This window comes from Microtus ochrogaster, chromosome 18, assembly GCF_000317375.1.
Source record: "Microtus ochrogaster isolate Prairie Vole_2 chromosome 18, MicOch1.0, whole genome shotgun sequence".
NCBI lineage: Eukaryota > Metazoa > Chordata > Mammalia > Rodentia > Cricetidae > Microtus > Microtus ochrogaster.
Window position 1 is genome coordinate 25,253,677 of NC_022020.1, and position 15,280 is coordinate 25,268,956.

Below are 15,280 nucleotides of genomic sequence, written 5' to 3' on the forward strand. Positions count from 1 at the left end.
AAAAAATAATAGTGAAAAGCAGAGGGTAGAATATTTATTCAACGATGCCACATTAGAGAGAGGAACCAATAAAAGTCCTTGATCACCGACCAAGTCCATCTTGACGTTCTGACCTGGGGTTTGGTTTAAACAGAAGGTGAAAGGAAAGGCTGCCTAAGCAGTCGTGCCTGGGGTACAGATGGTCCTAGCACTGATGGACCTTTGTCTGGGCTCCAGTACATCCTGAAATGGGGTCTAGCAAGCTGTCAAAGGCATGGTGGTGCACACCTTTAATCCCAGCACTTGGGAGAAGCAGGCAGATCTCTGTGAGTTTGAGGCCAGTCTGTTCTACAGAGCAAGTTCTAGGACAGCCAAAGCGACACAGAGAAACTCTGTCCCAAAATACAACAAAACAAAACAAAACAAACAAACAAAAAAACCCCCAAAACCCAAAACTTTGTGAACCCCCTCCCTAAGAGAACTTTCTCTTTTCTCCTCTGGCTGGCATCAGGCTCCAGCCTTTCTCTTTTCCCAACAGGAGATTCCTGGGTGAGGGGTGTTGGGAGGGGTGGGAATTCCAGTTTGTTCAGTCCCTGAAAGCCAAAGGGAGGGGCATAAATGTCTCTTTAGAATATTTTGATTGGCAGGATAATTGCAACATCTCAAATAAGAAAGTTAAAAATAACAAACTTACTTAGAGCCAGAATGTCTGTGGTTTACTTGTTATTGTTCTTCTCTTGAAGTCTTAACAATGAGTTTCATAAAACATCCTACAATCTAATTTATAAAAGGAACACCTTTGAGACAGTTCAGTGGTTCAGAGGCCCTGGGGTTCAATCCCCAGCACCCACAAGGCAGCTCACAACCGTGTGTAACTCTAGTTTCCGAGAGTCCAACACCTTCTCACAGACATACATTCGGACAAAACACCAATGCTCGTAAAACAAAAATAAATGAATGTTTTTAGAAAAGCAAAAATCCTTCAACATAAGACAAACAAGGGCTGTTGCTATCACTTAGTACTAGAGTGTTTTCCTAGCGTGCTCAAGGTCCTGGATTTGATCCCCAGCACCACAAACACTTTACATCCCTGAATTGTCTTTGCCGGGTATGTTGGTAGTTTGTGTTTGTTAAGCCAACTCTTGGAAAGTGGAAGCCAGGGAATCAAGGCTCAGGGACACAGTGTAATTGAGGGGGCAGTATAGAAACCACAAAAATGGCTATGCAACAGTTAGGGAAGGTTTTTTCTTTTTTCTTTTTCTTTTCTATCATAGGTAAAAGAGAGAATAGCAAGGCATCTGGGGAGTCAGGGAATGGGGAGGAGCAGAGAGGAAAGGCGGAAAAAGGATCAGCCTGCTGATCGCCAGGGCTTTCTCCAGGGCAGAGAGAGGGGAGCAGAAATGTCGGCAAAGTGCTGTCGGTTCTATGGGGTTCTACTGAGGTGGGAGGAGGGCAGTTTAGCTGGAACAGCCTAGGATCTAACGTGGGGCTCCGATCTGTTGGAGGCTTGTGTGAGTTAATAAAGAACTAGATTTGAGTTAATAAAAAACTAGACAATGTCTCCAGAGGTTCGGGGAAGAGGGTGGGACCAGGTAAGAAAGTAAGGCTTTTACTGGCAAGCAGAAACCCACTTTACAAGGTTTCTGAGGACTGTCAAAAGTTTCCCGGGTCAGAGTTCAGTCTGAGCTGAACCCAAACTGTCATTTTGGTAGATTGAGATCTAACACACTTCTAGGCTGTATGAGAACTGTCCCAAAAGCGAGGGAGAGGGAGAGAGAGAGAGAGAGACAGACAGACAGACAGACAGACCACCCTGTATATTTTTCACCTTTCCACCCCAACTTTAAACTTTGCTTATTATTTAAACCTTGTTATAAATTACATCATTTAAACCATGTAACTTAAAAGGCCACAAAGTCATCTACGTAGCCAATGTCCCGATGCCTGAGGAAGACGCTCCTTCTTGAGAAGCCCCTGCTTCAGGTGTCCTGATTCCCCCCTTTCCTTCCTCTGCACTTAATCCTGAAGAGACCTTATCCCTTCTCTTTGCCTAATAAATTCACTAACTGTATTCTACACTGATTTGCCCTAAAGGCAAGGATCTGACCTCATCAGACTGAAGGTCACAAAGGATGACCCCCTCCTGTTCTATGGCTTTCTGGGCTTCTGATAATTCCATTTTATTTTATTTTATTTTTCCTAGGTTTTTTTTTTTTTTTTGAGACAGGGTTTCTCTGTGTAGCCCTGGCTGTCCTGAAACTCGCTCTGTAGACCAGGCTGGCCTCAAGCTCAGAGATCCACCCTCCTCTGGCCCCGAAATGCTGGGATAAAGGATTTAAGGAGTGTGTCCCCATCAATTAGCTGGCAATTTCATTTTATTAGTAACGGTTAAAAGATGGTTTATTTGGCCCTACTTGTTTTCCATTCTTTTTTTTTTATTCTCTTCAGACTCAGGCTAATGATCTCAGCTGTTAGGTCAGCCAGCATCTAAGTAACTCACCTTCAGAAGCTTCACCAGTGTGTTCCTTCAGTGAGACTCTGAGACGGAAGACTGAAGCTCAAACCACCAGATGACAGCAGGTCCCATTTCCCCCTCATTTTAGTCATTAACAGGTGGCCGCCATGAGATTGTAGACTTAGCTTTAATTTCTTTAATTTGTTTATACTTTCACTTTTTTCTTTTCTTTTTTGCATTTATTTGTTTGTTTTGTTGTTGCTGTTTTTTTGAGGCAGGGTTTCTCTGTGTAACAGCCTTAGCTGTCCTGGAACTAGCTCTTGTAGACCAGGTTGGCCTTGAACTCACAGAGATCCACCTGCCTCTGCACCCCGAGTACTAATGCTAGGATTAAAGGTGTGTGCCACCACCTCCCGGCTAATTTCACTTCTTACATTGTATGTGTATGTGTGCGCATAGGTACAGGTTGTGCCAATGCCTATGGAGGCAGAGGGTAGAAACGCTGGGTCAGGAATGTGTTTGCTTTGAGACAGGGTCTTTCACTGGCTTGGAACTCACCAGTTAGCTTTTTCCTGTTGGTCAGGGAACCCTAGGGGTCTGCCTGTCTCTGCCCCCACAGCACTGGGTTTAATTGTGTGGCATCATGCCTGGCTTTTATGAGGGTGTCAAGAATGGAGGACTTAGAACCTCGTGTTGTAAGATGAGCACTTTGTCATCTGAGATCTCCTCCCACCCCAAGTTTAAACTTTCCCAACTCCTCACGAGTTGGATTGGGAATTTCTAAATCTTTCTAATAACTGATCACACAGCCTTTGCTGCTCCTCGTGCTAGGGTGAGGACGGCGGCAGCCTACCCAGGAAATCACAGTTCCTCATTTTCCTCCCTTTGGTCTTTCTCTTCACAGAGCAGACAGAGCAGTCTCTGTTTGCCCACAGCTTCAGTCACCTAAGGTCAGCTGTGGCCAGGAAACAGTAAATGGAAAATTCCAGAAATCATTCGTAGGTTCTCAATCCCCCCCTCCCCCCCATTGCGTGATGAAACTCGGTGCTGTCCCATCCAGTCCTGACTGGATGTGACTCATCCCTTCACCCAGGATATTGGCACCACACACCGCTACATCTTGGTCACTTATTCGTCAGAGCCAAGTTGTGAAGCACAGTGATTGCGCTTGTTACAACTGCTCCATAGCACGTTATCATCGATAGTGTCTTCCTCTGCCTGATTTTAAAGTCAGACTTACTCATTTTATTTTATGTGTGTTTTGCCTCCATGTACATATGCGCGCGCGGGCACGCGCGCGCACACACACACACACACACACACACACACACTCACACACACACTCACACACACACCTGTCCCCGGGTGCTTAGCGGGTGCTCACCTCAGGTCAGAACAGATCTCTCAAAAAAACAAACAAAAAATAATTAACTCCTCCAAGCTCAGCTGAACACACAGTTCTCCTTGTCCCATATTCTGTGTTTTTCTTTTGTGAAGAAACACACTCATGTCTCTGACTCAGAACAAAGTGAGTATGTGAGATGCCCTGATGACCAGGTTTGAGACCATTCTCTGGGAGCAGCCAGGCATTGAAAGGAATGGTGGAAGCAAGATGTGGGTATAAAGTGATACCCACTTTGTGTGTTCCTTCGTGTGCTGTTCTGAGTCAGGAGGTCCAGAAGAATGGCTTCTCCCGCATGAGATGCCTGTAAAAGGTTGATTAGGACAAAAGCTCCTCGTTCTGTCTCCTTACTATGTTCGCTATGCTCGGTGTACAGAGAGGATGCCTTTGTTTAGGACTTCTTTAGATTAGACAACTCTTAGATTAGACCGTTCTCTTCCAGATTAGACTTTTTAGATTGGACTACTATTAGATGAGAAGAGGGGAGATCAAAACCTCCGAATAAATCAGGCCCCTTCTGGGGTAAACGATGCCAGAGGTTACTTTCCTGCTTCATGAAGCGCCACCACAAATATGAACCATTTGGATACAGATTTGTGCTCGATAACCTTCCTTATTTTCTTTATTTGTTTATTTATTTTGAAATGCTCCTGCTGCCTGAGCTAGCCTCAATCTCATTATGCAGCTGAGGATGACCATGGATTCCAATCCTTCTTCCTCTATTCCTCCAAAACAAAGATTCCAGACATGTGTGTGCTCAGTTTGTATGGTGGTGGAAATCACATCTAGGGCTTTTTGTATGTTAGACAAGGTTTCCACCAACTGGATTATATTCCTAGACTCTCTTTAGTCTTTGAGACCTAGACTTACTATGTAGCTCAGGACAGCCTGGGACTCATGATCCATCCTTCTGCCTTAACTTTCTTTTTTTTATGCTTTATTCTGTTTTGAGACGGATTGTCAAGTGGCCTGGAGTGGCCTTGAAGTCACTATGGCAGCTGGGGATGACACTGAACGTCTGGTCTTGTTGCCTTTGCCTCCCAAGTGCTGGGATTACGGGCATGTGCCACGACACTCAGCTTGGTTTAACTCTTCCAGCTGCTGTAATACCCCACACCAAAGGAAGAGACTTTTTCTATGATTATTTGAATAGATTCAAAAGAAAATTTTGACAAAATCCAACACCTTTCATAAAAAACATTCAACAAAAGAAAAATCTAAGAGTTTCCTCTCATCGTAATGAACTGTATGAAAAAATGTCAGCTGAGACCATATTTGATGATGAAAGACTGGATGTTTTTGCCCTAAGATTATCAACAACACAAGGATGCATATTCTCAGAACTTCTAGTCAGCAATGTGGTAGAGGTTCCGGTCATGATAATTCATCATGGAAAGCACGGCTTTGCCTCAAAAAAAACAAAAACACAGCAGCTGGGAAGATGGCTAATGAGTAAAGTGTTGGCTGAACAAGCGTGAGGACCCAGATTCAGATCCCCACCACCCACGTAAAAGCTCTGCTTAGCAGCAGCTAGCTACAACCTTGGCGCTGGTGGTGAGGAGCAGAGGCAAGTGGGGCTGAGGGCTTACTGGCCACTCAATCCCGCTGACACAGTAAACTCCAGGTTCGTGGAGAGAACGCGTCTCAAAAACAAATGGGGAAACTTGGAGCCTGAAAGACAGTTCAGCAGTTATGAGCACTTGCACTCTTGCGGAGGGCCCCGGCTCACTTCCCAGTACCCCTCCACGTGGCTTCTCACGATTGTCTGCCCCCCCCCCCCGTTTCTGCTGAGTAGACTCTATGCCAGCTGAATTGATCTTACGGTAAAGTCTGAGGTAAGGACTCAAGCTCATCCATCCACAAGGGGATAATCTAGTGTCACTGTACCATTAGTTGAGACCATAGTGGTTTCCCATTTAATTCCATCAACACCATTTTCACAATCATTGTATACAGGAACATTGACTTACCTGAGTTCTCGTTTATTTTATATTGATGTCCATCACTACCTTACACTATCATCACACTGTCTTGATTACCATTGTTTAAAGAACAGGATTTGAAACTAGGAAGTATGAATTTCCTAACTTAGTTCTTCTTTTTCCAAATGCTCATCTCCTTTCATGTTGACATCAGGCTGCACCCTGTTCCAAGTTGGTAAGTTGGTTTGTGTTGCGTAAAACAGTAGGGTTTTTTTTTTTTTTTTGTCTATACAAACAGCATTTGACTCCATTTTGTGGGCACATCAGAGGCAGATGACTCTGCACCCCTTGGGCACATAAGCAACGACATCTAGTGGGACCCATGAGGCATAGAGACTGGTAGATAACTTACCCGTCAAAGGGTGCCACCCTGTAATGGAGCAAAGTAACTTAAGCCCGTGGACGTATAAAATTACAATGGAGGCGGGCGGTGGTGGCGCACGCCTTTAATCCCAGCACTCGGGAGGCAGAGGCAGGCGGATCTCTGTGAGTTTGAGACCAGCCTGGTCTACAAGAGCTAGTTCCAGGACAGGCTCCAAAAAACCACAGAGAAACCCTGTCTCGAAAAACCAAAAATAAATAAATAAATAAATAAATAAATAAATAAATAAAATCACAATGGAAAAACCAAAGCCGGGAGTGGTAGCTCGATGGTCCCAGCACTTGGAAAGCAGAGGCAGGTGGATCTCTGTGAGTCTGAGGCCAGCCTGGCCTACAAAACAAGTTCCAGGACAGCCAATGCTATGCAGGAAAAGCCTGTCTCAAAAATGTTTTTCTGAAAACCAAGCTGAAGAGCTTCTCCAACACTCTGTACTGAAATACAAGTGCAACTCCTGGGCCATGGAGACGACGCATCTGTTAAGAGCACTGACCTGGTTTAGTTCCCACAACCCACAATGTGGCTCTTAGCCATCTGTGGTTCCAGTTCTAGGAAATCCAATGCCCTCTTATGGCTCCAGGATACCAGACACACACATGGTACACAGGCAAAACACCCACAGACTTTAAAAAAATAAAAGTGTAATACCATTACCTGGATACATAGAAGACACCAAGCCCTGAAATGGTGATGGATGCCACGGATCTGTCGTGTGCTTATCTGATGTGTGCATCAAGGGACTGACAGACAACTCACATCTGCCTCAGAGTTTCTGCTTGACTAAGTACCCATTGTTGATGTGGCCTACTTGAATTTCTGTTCATTTATCTAGACCTGGGTCTGTCTATGGAAACTGGAGGAAGCTCTGCATGAGTGAAGTCCTGAGTGAATGTGCATTGTGGATGTGGGCACAGCCACAACAAAGACTTGGACCCCTGGGAAAGTGGCAAAGGCATTCCTCATATTGGCAAAGCCTTTTTTCTTAGGCTTTCTTATTGCTATGATGTAACACCATGACCAAAAGTAACTTGCGTTTATTTGGCTTACACTTCCATGTCACTGCTCATCACTGAAGGAAGTCAAGACAAGAACTCAAGCAGGGCAGGAGCCTGGAGGCAGGAGCTGATACAGAGGCCATGAGGAGTGATGCTCACTCACTTGCTCCTTGTAGCTTGTTCAGCAGCTTTCTTAGAAAACCCAGGACCACCAGCCCAGGAGTGGCACCACTCACAGTAGCCTGGACCTTTCCACATCAATCACCAATAAAGACAATTCTCTACAGTCTTGCCTGTAGTCTACTTTTTTTTGTTTTGTTTTTTGTTTTTCAAGACAGGGTTTCTCTGTGTAGCAACTCTGCCTGTCCTGAAACCTGGAACTCACTCTGTAGACCAGGCTATCCTCAAACTCACAGAGATCTGACTGCCTCTGCCACCCAAGTGCTGGAATTACCACCAGCACTACCACCACCTGGTCTGTAGCCTGATTTTATGCAAGCCTTTTTTCAATTGAGGTCCCTTTGTCTTAGTTAACTATAGCTTGTGTCAAATTGATGCAAAACCAGCCAGTACCTTTAGTAAATTGTTGACCAGAGGCTTTGATAATTTATGTCTTTTTGTTGTTGATTTTAGGGCAAAAACATCTTGGTTTTCATCATCAAATATGGACTCAGCTGACATTTTGTCTGTACACTTCATTACCATGAGAGGAAACTTCTTAGATTTTTCTTTTATTGAATATTTTTATGAAAGGTGATGGATTTTGTCAAAATTTTCTTTTGAATCTATTCAAATAATCACAGGAAAAAAATCTCTTTCTTTGGGCTGGAGAGATGGCTCAGTGGTTAAGAGCATTGCCTGCTCTTCCAAAGGTCCTGAGTTCAATTCCTGGCAACCACATGGTGACTCACAACCATCTGTAATGAAGTTTGGTGCTTTCTTCTGGCCTGCAGACATACACATAGACAGACCATTGTATACATAACAAATAAATAATTTTTTTTAAAACAAAATCTCTTCCTTTGATGTGGGGTGTTACAGCGGCTGGAAGAAGTTAAGCCAAGCTGAGTGTCGTGGCACATGCCCGTAATGCCAGCACTTGGGAAACAGAGGCAACAAGACCAGAAGTTCAGTGTCATCCCCAGCTGTCATAGTGACTTCAAGGCCACTCCAGGCCACTTGAGAGTCTGTCTCAAAAGAAAATAAACAAACCATGAAAAAAGAAAGATTTAACAACTTTTTATTCCAGGGATATATCCAATCAAGATGAATAATTTTTTTCTCTTTGCTGCCTTTGGTTTTTTCAGTATTTGTCTTGGTATCCTAGGTCTATATTCATTAAAAGACTTTGCACTTCTTCCCCCACCTTGTTTCTTTTCTTTCCTAAATTAAGCCACAATATCAAGCTTACTATATACAATACCACATCTTAGAAAGCTAGCAACTTAGCAGGGCAGTGGTGGAGCAAACCTTTAACCCCATCACTCGGGAGGCAGAGGCAGGTGGATCTCTGTGAATTTGAGGCCAGCCTGGTCTACAGAGTGAGTTCCAGGACATCCAGGGCTACATAGAGAAACCTTGCCTTCAAAAACCAAAAAAAGAAAGAGAGAGAGAGAGAGAGAGAGAGAGAGAGAGAGAGAGAGAGAAGAGAAGAGGAAAAAAGAAGAGGAAAAAGAATAAAAAAGAAAATTAGTAATAAGATAATGTCTTGCTGAGGGTGAGGACATATACCTAGCACCCAGGATGTAGAAACAGAAGGATATCCAGTCTGAGGGGTATCTGACTATGTTAAAAAAAAAAGATTTTTTTTAAAAAATATTTTTTATGGTCTATTTAACTTTATTTTAAATATAGTGTGCATTGGTGTGAAGGTGTCAGATCCCCTGCAACTGGATCTTCAGACAGTTTTGAGCTGCCATGTGGGTGCTGGGAATTGAACCTGGGTCCTCTGGAAGAGCAGTCAGTGCTCTTAACCACTGAGCCAACTCTCCAGCTCCCCCTCAAAAAGTATTTGCCACAACAATTTAAATCAGAGCTCAAATGTTCTTTACGGGATATGGCTTTAAGTGGCTTAAGAAGATCTTTGTGTGATCTGGGGAATGAGGGATTCTGAGCATTAGGGAAAGTGGCTGGAGGGTGTAGGTTGGAAGGGAGGGACTGAATAAGAATAAAACATGGCTTTGTTTTCAGGGTAAAACTCTTCATCTGGGAGTCGAGAACAAGACCGAGCGTGTGTTTCGCTCCAGATGCCAGACAAGGAAAAGAAGCTAGAAGGGATCATCTTCTGGCTCAGGAAAGCCCTCTGACCACATTTCACACTTCAGCAGAAAAAAAGCTACCCACATTAGATACCTGACTGCAGAGTGCTGCGTAGAGCCGCACTTCTCCAATCCTGCCCCTTCCTTCCTTCCTTCCTTCCTTCCTTCTTGGCAAGTGTGTGTTACTCAGCCTTGCTCCATCAGTTCAAGTTTCTCAATCTTTGGTCTTCTCTGGGCTGCCTTGTACCTCTTGTTTTAACTGTAGATGAATGAGTTTCCTCTCTAGGCTGCTGGGTGCTACCCAGAAAACATGTATCACAGGTCTTGACCCTGGAAGCGGGACACATAGTCCCCAGTTTCTCTAAACTCCAAAGTCAGCTAGGAAACTCTTCTTCTTCTTTTTTATAATATTTATCTATTTGTCATGTATACAATATTCTATTGTGGTGTGTATGCCTACAGGCCAGAATAGGGCACCAGACTTTATTACAAATGGTTGTGAGCCACCATGTGGTTGCTGGGAATTGAACTCAGGACCTTTGGAAGAGCAAGCAATACCCTTAACCGCTGAGCCATCTCTCCAGTCCCCTAGGAAACTTTTCTTGATTGGCCTTAGAGTATGTGTTATTTCCACATTGTCTTCTATGTCTTTGTGCTAGCAATACCCAGTCCTACATCCATTCCTCTCATCCAATCAATCTTCCAGGAAAGATTGGTGGAGCACTTGCTGGGATTCACATAGACGCAGGGATTCACATAGGTACCACGTTCGGGGCCTGGGTATTCAGAGCTGAGTAAGGGAGGCTCCTAGCTTCATTGAGCTATGTTGTTTATCACAGTTGCTTGACCACATTATGCCCCCACTGATGGGGGCCTCCCATCAGCTAGCTCTCTGTAGGCTGCGGGGAAATCCTGCATGGGGAAAGCGACAAATGGCTCACATGCCTTATAGTGAGAACAGATGCTGGAATTGAAAGGAAGATTAAGGGTTAAAACAGAGTTTAGAGTCTAATAAAGATGAATAAGAGAGCTTGTCACTGGGTGTATAATAGTCAAACTGGATGGATAAAAAGGACAAGGATCAGTCGGGCAGTGGTGCTGACCACCTTTGATCTCATCATGTGGGAGTCAGAGGCAGGAGAATTTCTGTGAGTTCAAGGCTAACCTGGTCTACAAAGTGAGTTTCAGGACAGTTGAGGGTACACAAAGAAACCCTGTCTCAAAAAACAAACAAACAAACAAACAAACAAACAACAACAGAAAAGAAGACAAGGATCTGGGGCAGTTTGTTCTCCTCCCACATCCCTTAACCTCACTCTGAAGCTTTTGACAGACGTAGGGAAGGCACTATTGCCCTATTATATATTCTTGCTCCTAACAGAGCTAATTGTAACAGACTAAATTGTAAGGAAGCTTCCACGTAGGTGGCCACTGCATAGCTAAGGCGCTACATACACATGAAATAACCAAGGAAGACTACAGCCACATCCCTCGGAAGATGTTAGCTCCCTGCCATGGTAAAACTACAGGCTGAGCCTGTAAATGTGAGCACAAAGACAGCTTAGTGTAACTACCAGCAGTTGAGATAACTGCAGGGTTGGCTAAATAACTGACAGATGGCAACTCAGCTAAAGGTTGAGCTGGAGAGGAACACAGAGGCTTCAAACACCCGTAACTGGGTGGGCACAGTCACACAACCATCTTCCTGGCTGGGCCAGGGGAACATATATAGTGTGTTTTCTCATTGGCGTGACCTATGATATCACAGAAATTAAAGACTCTTTTTCTAAAGATTATTTATTCATTCATTCATTCATTCATTCATTCATTCATTCATTCTGCCTGTATGTACTCCTGCACACCACACCGGAAGAGTGCACCAGATCTCATTATAGATGGTTATGAGCTTCCTTGTGGTTGCTGGGATTGAACTCAGGACCTCTGTAAGAGCAGCCAATGTTATTAACCTCTGAGCCATCTCTCCAGGACGGAAATTAACCAGTCTTAACAGAGATTTCTTCAGCTAAGTCCAGTTTCTGTCATTACTCTATAAAAACCCTGGATGGAACTGGAGAGATGGCTCAGTGGTTAAGAACACTTGCTGTTCTTCCAAAGGACCCAAGTTTGATTCCAAGCTCCTATGTTAGATGGCTTATAGCCTCTTGTAATTCCAGCTCCATGAGGTTCTATACTCTTTTCTGGCTTCTACTGGTATGGCATACGAATAGCATATACACAAAGATAGACACACTAAATAGTATTTCTTTCTCTTTTTTTTTTTTTGGTTTTTCGAGACAGGGTTTCTCTGTGGTTTTGGAGCCTGTCCTGGAACTAGCTCTTGTAGACCAGGCTGGTCTCGAACTCACAGAGATCCGCCTGCCTCTGCCTCCCAAGTGCTGGGATTAAAGGCGTGTGCCACCACCGCCTGGCTATTTCTTTCTTTTTTTAAAAATATTTTTTTTATTTTGATTTTATGTGCTTTGGTGTTTGCCCACTTTTCCAGAGGACCTGGGTTAAATTCTCAGCACCTACATTGCAGTTCACAACTGTCTGTAAGTCCAAAGTCTGAGAGACCTTCACACAGACAAAGATGCAGGGAAAACACCAATGCACATAGAATAAATAAACAGATAAATAAATAAATAAACAAAATGTATAAAACCCTACCATGATCTCATGTATTCTAGCCTAGCCCCAGGCTCACTTTGTAACTAAGGATAGCCTTTAACTTTTTTGCTTTTTGTTTTTTGAGACAGGGTTTCTCTGTACAGCCTTGGCTGTCCTGGAACTATCTCTGTAGACCAGGCTGGCCCCAAATTCACAGTGATCCACCTGCCTCTGCTGGGATCAAAGGTGTACGTCACTACTACTGGCAACCTTGAATTTCTTCTCCTTTTGCCTCCACCTCTGAATGTTGAGATTCTAGGATTTATGCGGTACTAGTTATTGAACTCGGGGCTTGGTGAGTGCTAGCCAACCACTCTGCCAACCAAACTGTGACCCCGGCTCTGCCACATGTGCATTTTGAAGGGACACAGCAGAACCAACCAGAATCCAAACTCCGTGAGAGAAGGAACTTCTGCTTTATTCCTGTTGAGTTCCCAGGGTTTGGTGCAGCGCGATGGAATGGGGACTTAAATGAGAAATGAGTATTCCCAGCTTCCATTACAATGATCTGTAGCTCTTTCTAACCAGCGGGAGCAGTTTTGCTCATCTACTCTTATAGTCTCTGATCCTGGAACATGGTGGCCATTTCTATGTGGGATGTGCTTTCTGGAGAAGTGAGAGTTATGCTGTAAGAATCAGAGTCAGCTGGGTGGTGGTGGCGCACGCCTTTCATCCCAGCACTTGGGAGGCAGAGGCAGGAGGATCTTTGTGAGTTCGAGGCCAGCCTGGTCTACAAGAGCTAGTTATAGAGAAACCCTGTCTCGAAAAAGCAAAAAAAAAAAATCTATCTTTAAAAAAAACAATATGGACAGTACCTGAGGAAAACACCCATGGACGGTTGTCCTCTGGCTTCAATACCTACAAAACTCAGACTATTTTACTTTTTGATATATTTAAAATCCAATGTGTATGCAAGTTCAAGGCCAGCCTGGTCTACAAGAGCTAGTTTTAGGACAGGCTCCAAAGCAACAGAGAAACCCTGTCTGGAAAAAGCAAAACAAAAAACAAAACAAGGGGGCTGAAGAGATGGCTCAGTGGTTGGGAGCATTGCCTGCTCTTCCAAAGGTCCTGAGTTCAATTCCTGGCAACCACATGGTGGCTCACAACCATCTGTAATGAAGTGTGGTCCCTCTTCTGGCCTGCAGACATACACGCAGACAGAATATTGTACACATAATAAATAAATATTTAAAAGAAAAAAGAGTCCTTTAAAAAAAACCCAAAAAACAAAAAGAGAATCAGAGTCAATGTTTCGGTTTTTTGTAGTTCCTTTGAAAATAGAGTTGATTCTTCCCTCTCCCGAGTTACAACTATCGTTTACGTCTGCCTGTCTAACTGGATTAGGAATTATGTGAAAGTATAGTATGTTTATGTTTCATTTTCATATACTGATGGAGTGTTATCAAACTGTTCAAATGTAAGAAACTGTCTTGAGATGATCAATTCTCTGATGCTAAATATTCCTAAGGGATGAGGTGCCATCCTGTCTACAAACCAACAAATCAGTTTGGAGGGTTATCCTCCTGTTTATAACCAGAGCAGCAGAGCGCTGGCTGGAGGACAGACTGCCTGACCTGCTTCCAGTGCCCAGTTCCCCACTGTTGAGTGTGGGTTTATAACCAGAGCAGCAGAACGCTGTCTGGGGGACAGACTGCCTGACCTACTTCCAGTGCCCAGCTCCCCACTGTTGGGTGCGGGTTTGAGATGGGGAAAGTCGGAGACATTTATATGAGGGACAAGATCTCTGGAATTACAAAACCAAGGTTTATGGAGTCCAGGAGGCATCTCTGTTCCTCCCCTCTGGGGTGTGGGAGAGAAAGGGAGAGTTCAAGAAAATGGTTGGGAGTTTTATTATTGGCTCTTGAAAGTTGAGGATCAAACAATCCTTTTCCAGGAGTCTCCTAAGACCACCAGAACCATAGATATTTACAATGTGATTCATAACAGTAGCAAATTTACAGTTATGGAGTAGCAACGAAACTATTTTTATAGTTGGGGTCATCATAGCATGAGAAACCGTATTAAAGGGTCACAGCATTAGGAAGATTGAGACCCACTAATTTAGAGGCTCAGTTAGAGTCCATGACTACCATGGTACGGAGCGTGGCAACTGCCAGGGTCCAACAGGCAGAGGCTCCTGTCTTGATCTCAAAGCACAAGGCAGAGAACTGGGAATGGCTTAGGCTTTTGAAACCTCAAAGCCTACCCCCTCCAACAAGGGCACACCTCCAATCCTTAGCACAGTTTCACAACTGGGGATCAAGTATTCAAACATATAAGGCTGTGGGGGCCAATCTCAGTCAAATCACAATTAATCCAACTATCCTTTAACCCTAGTGCCTGTGATCTGAAAGCCCTCGCTATGCCTTCACTGTCTCCCACAGGTCTAGCTTGAGAACACTTGTGTGATGTTTTACTCTTTTGACTTTTTGAGGGGCCTGCCACCCATCTCCCAAATAAATCACACACGGAGGCTTATTCTTAGCTATGAATGCCTGGTCTTGGCTTGTTTCTTGCCAGCTTTTTCTTAACTTAAATTATCACAGACTAACTTTTGCCTCTGGACTTTTTCCTTTTCTTACTTCTGTATATCTTACTTTCACTCTTACTCCTTAGCTGGCTGGGTGGCTGGCCCTTGAAGTCCTCCCCTCCTTGTCTTCTTCTTCCTCCTCTTCCTTATTTTCTCCTTCTATTTATACTCTCTGCCTGCCAGCCCCGCTTATCTTTGCTCCTGCTTAGCTATTGGCAGTTCAGCTCTTTATTAGGACCATCAGGTGTTTTAGATGGGCAAAACAATAACAACAAACAAACAAAAACAAACCAAAAAAAAACCCAAAACAAACACCCCCCCCCCACAGTTTCATAGAGTCAAACACATGCAGCATAAACAACAGTTACACACCTGAAAACAATATTCCCCAACAAACACTTTTCTGTTCCTTCCAACCCTGCAGTTCTTTTCTTGGGGGGAGGTAGGACTTCTAGGGAGGTGGAGAAAGTCTAAGAATGAATTTCCGCTCTTGCATTGAGCCTGATGTGTAGTGTTGGACTCTAGCGTCCAAACACCGAGAAGGAGTTGCCCCCAGAGACCATCTCATACACACAGCCGATGCAAAAGCATGAGGATTTTATTAATTCTGTCATGACAGGGTCCCCCAGCATT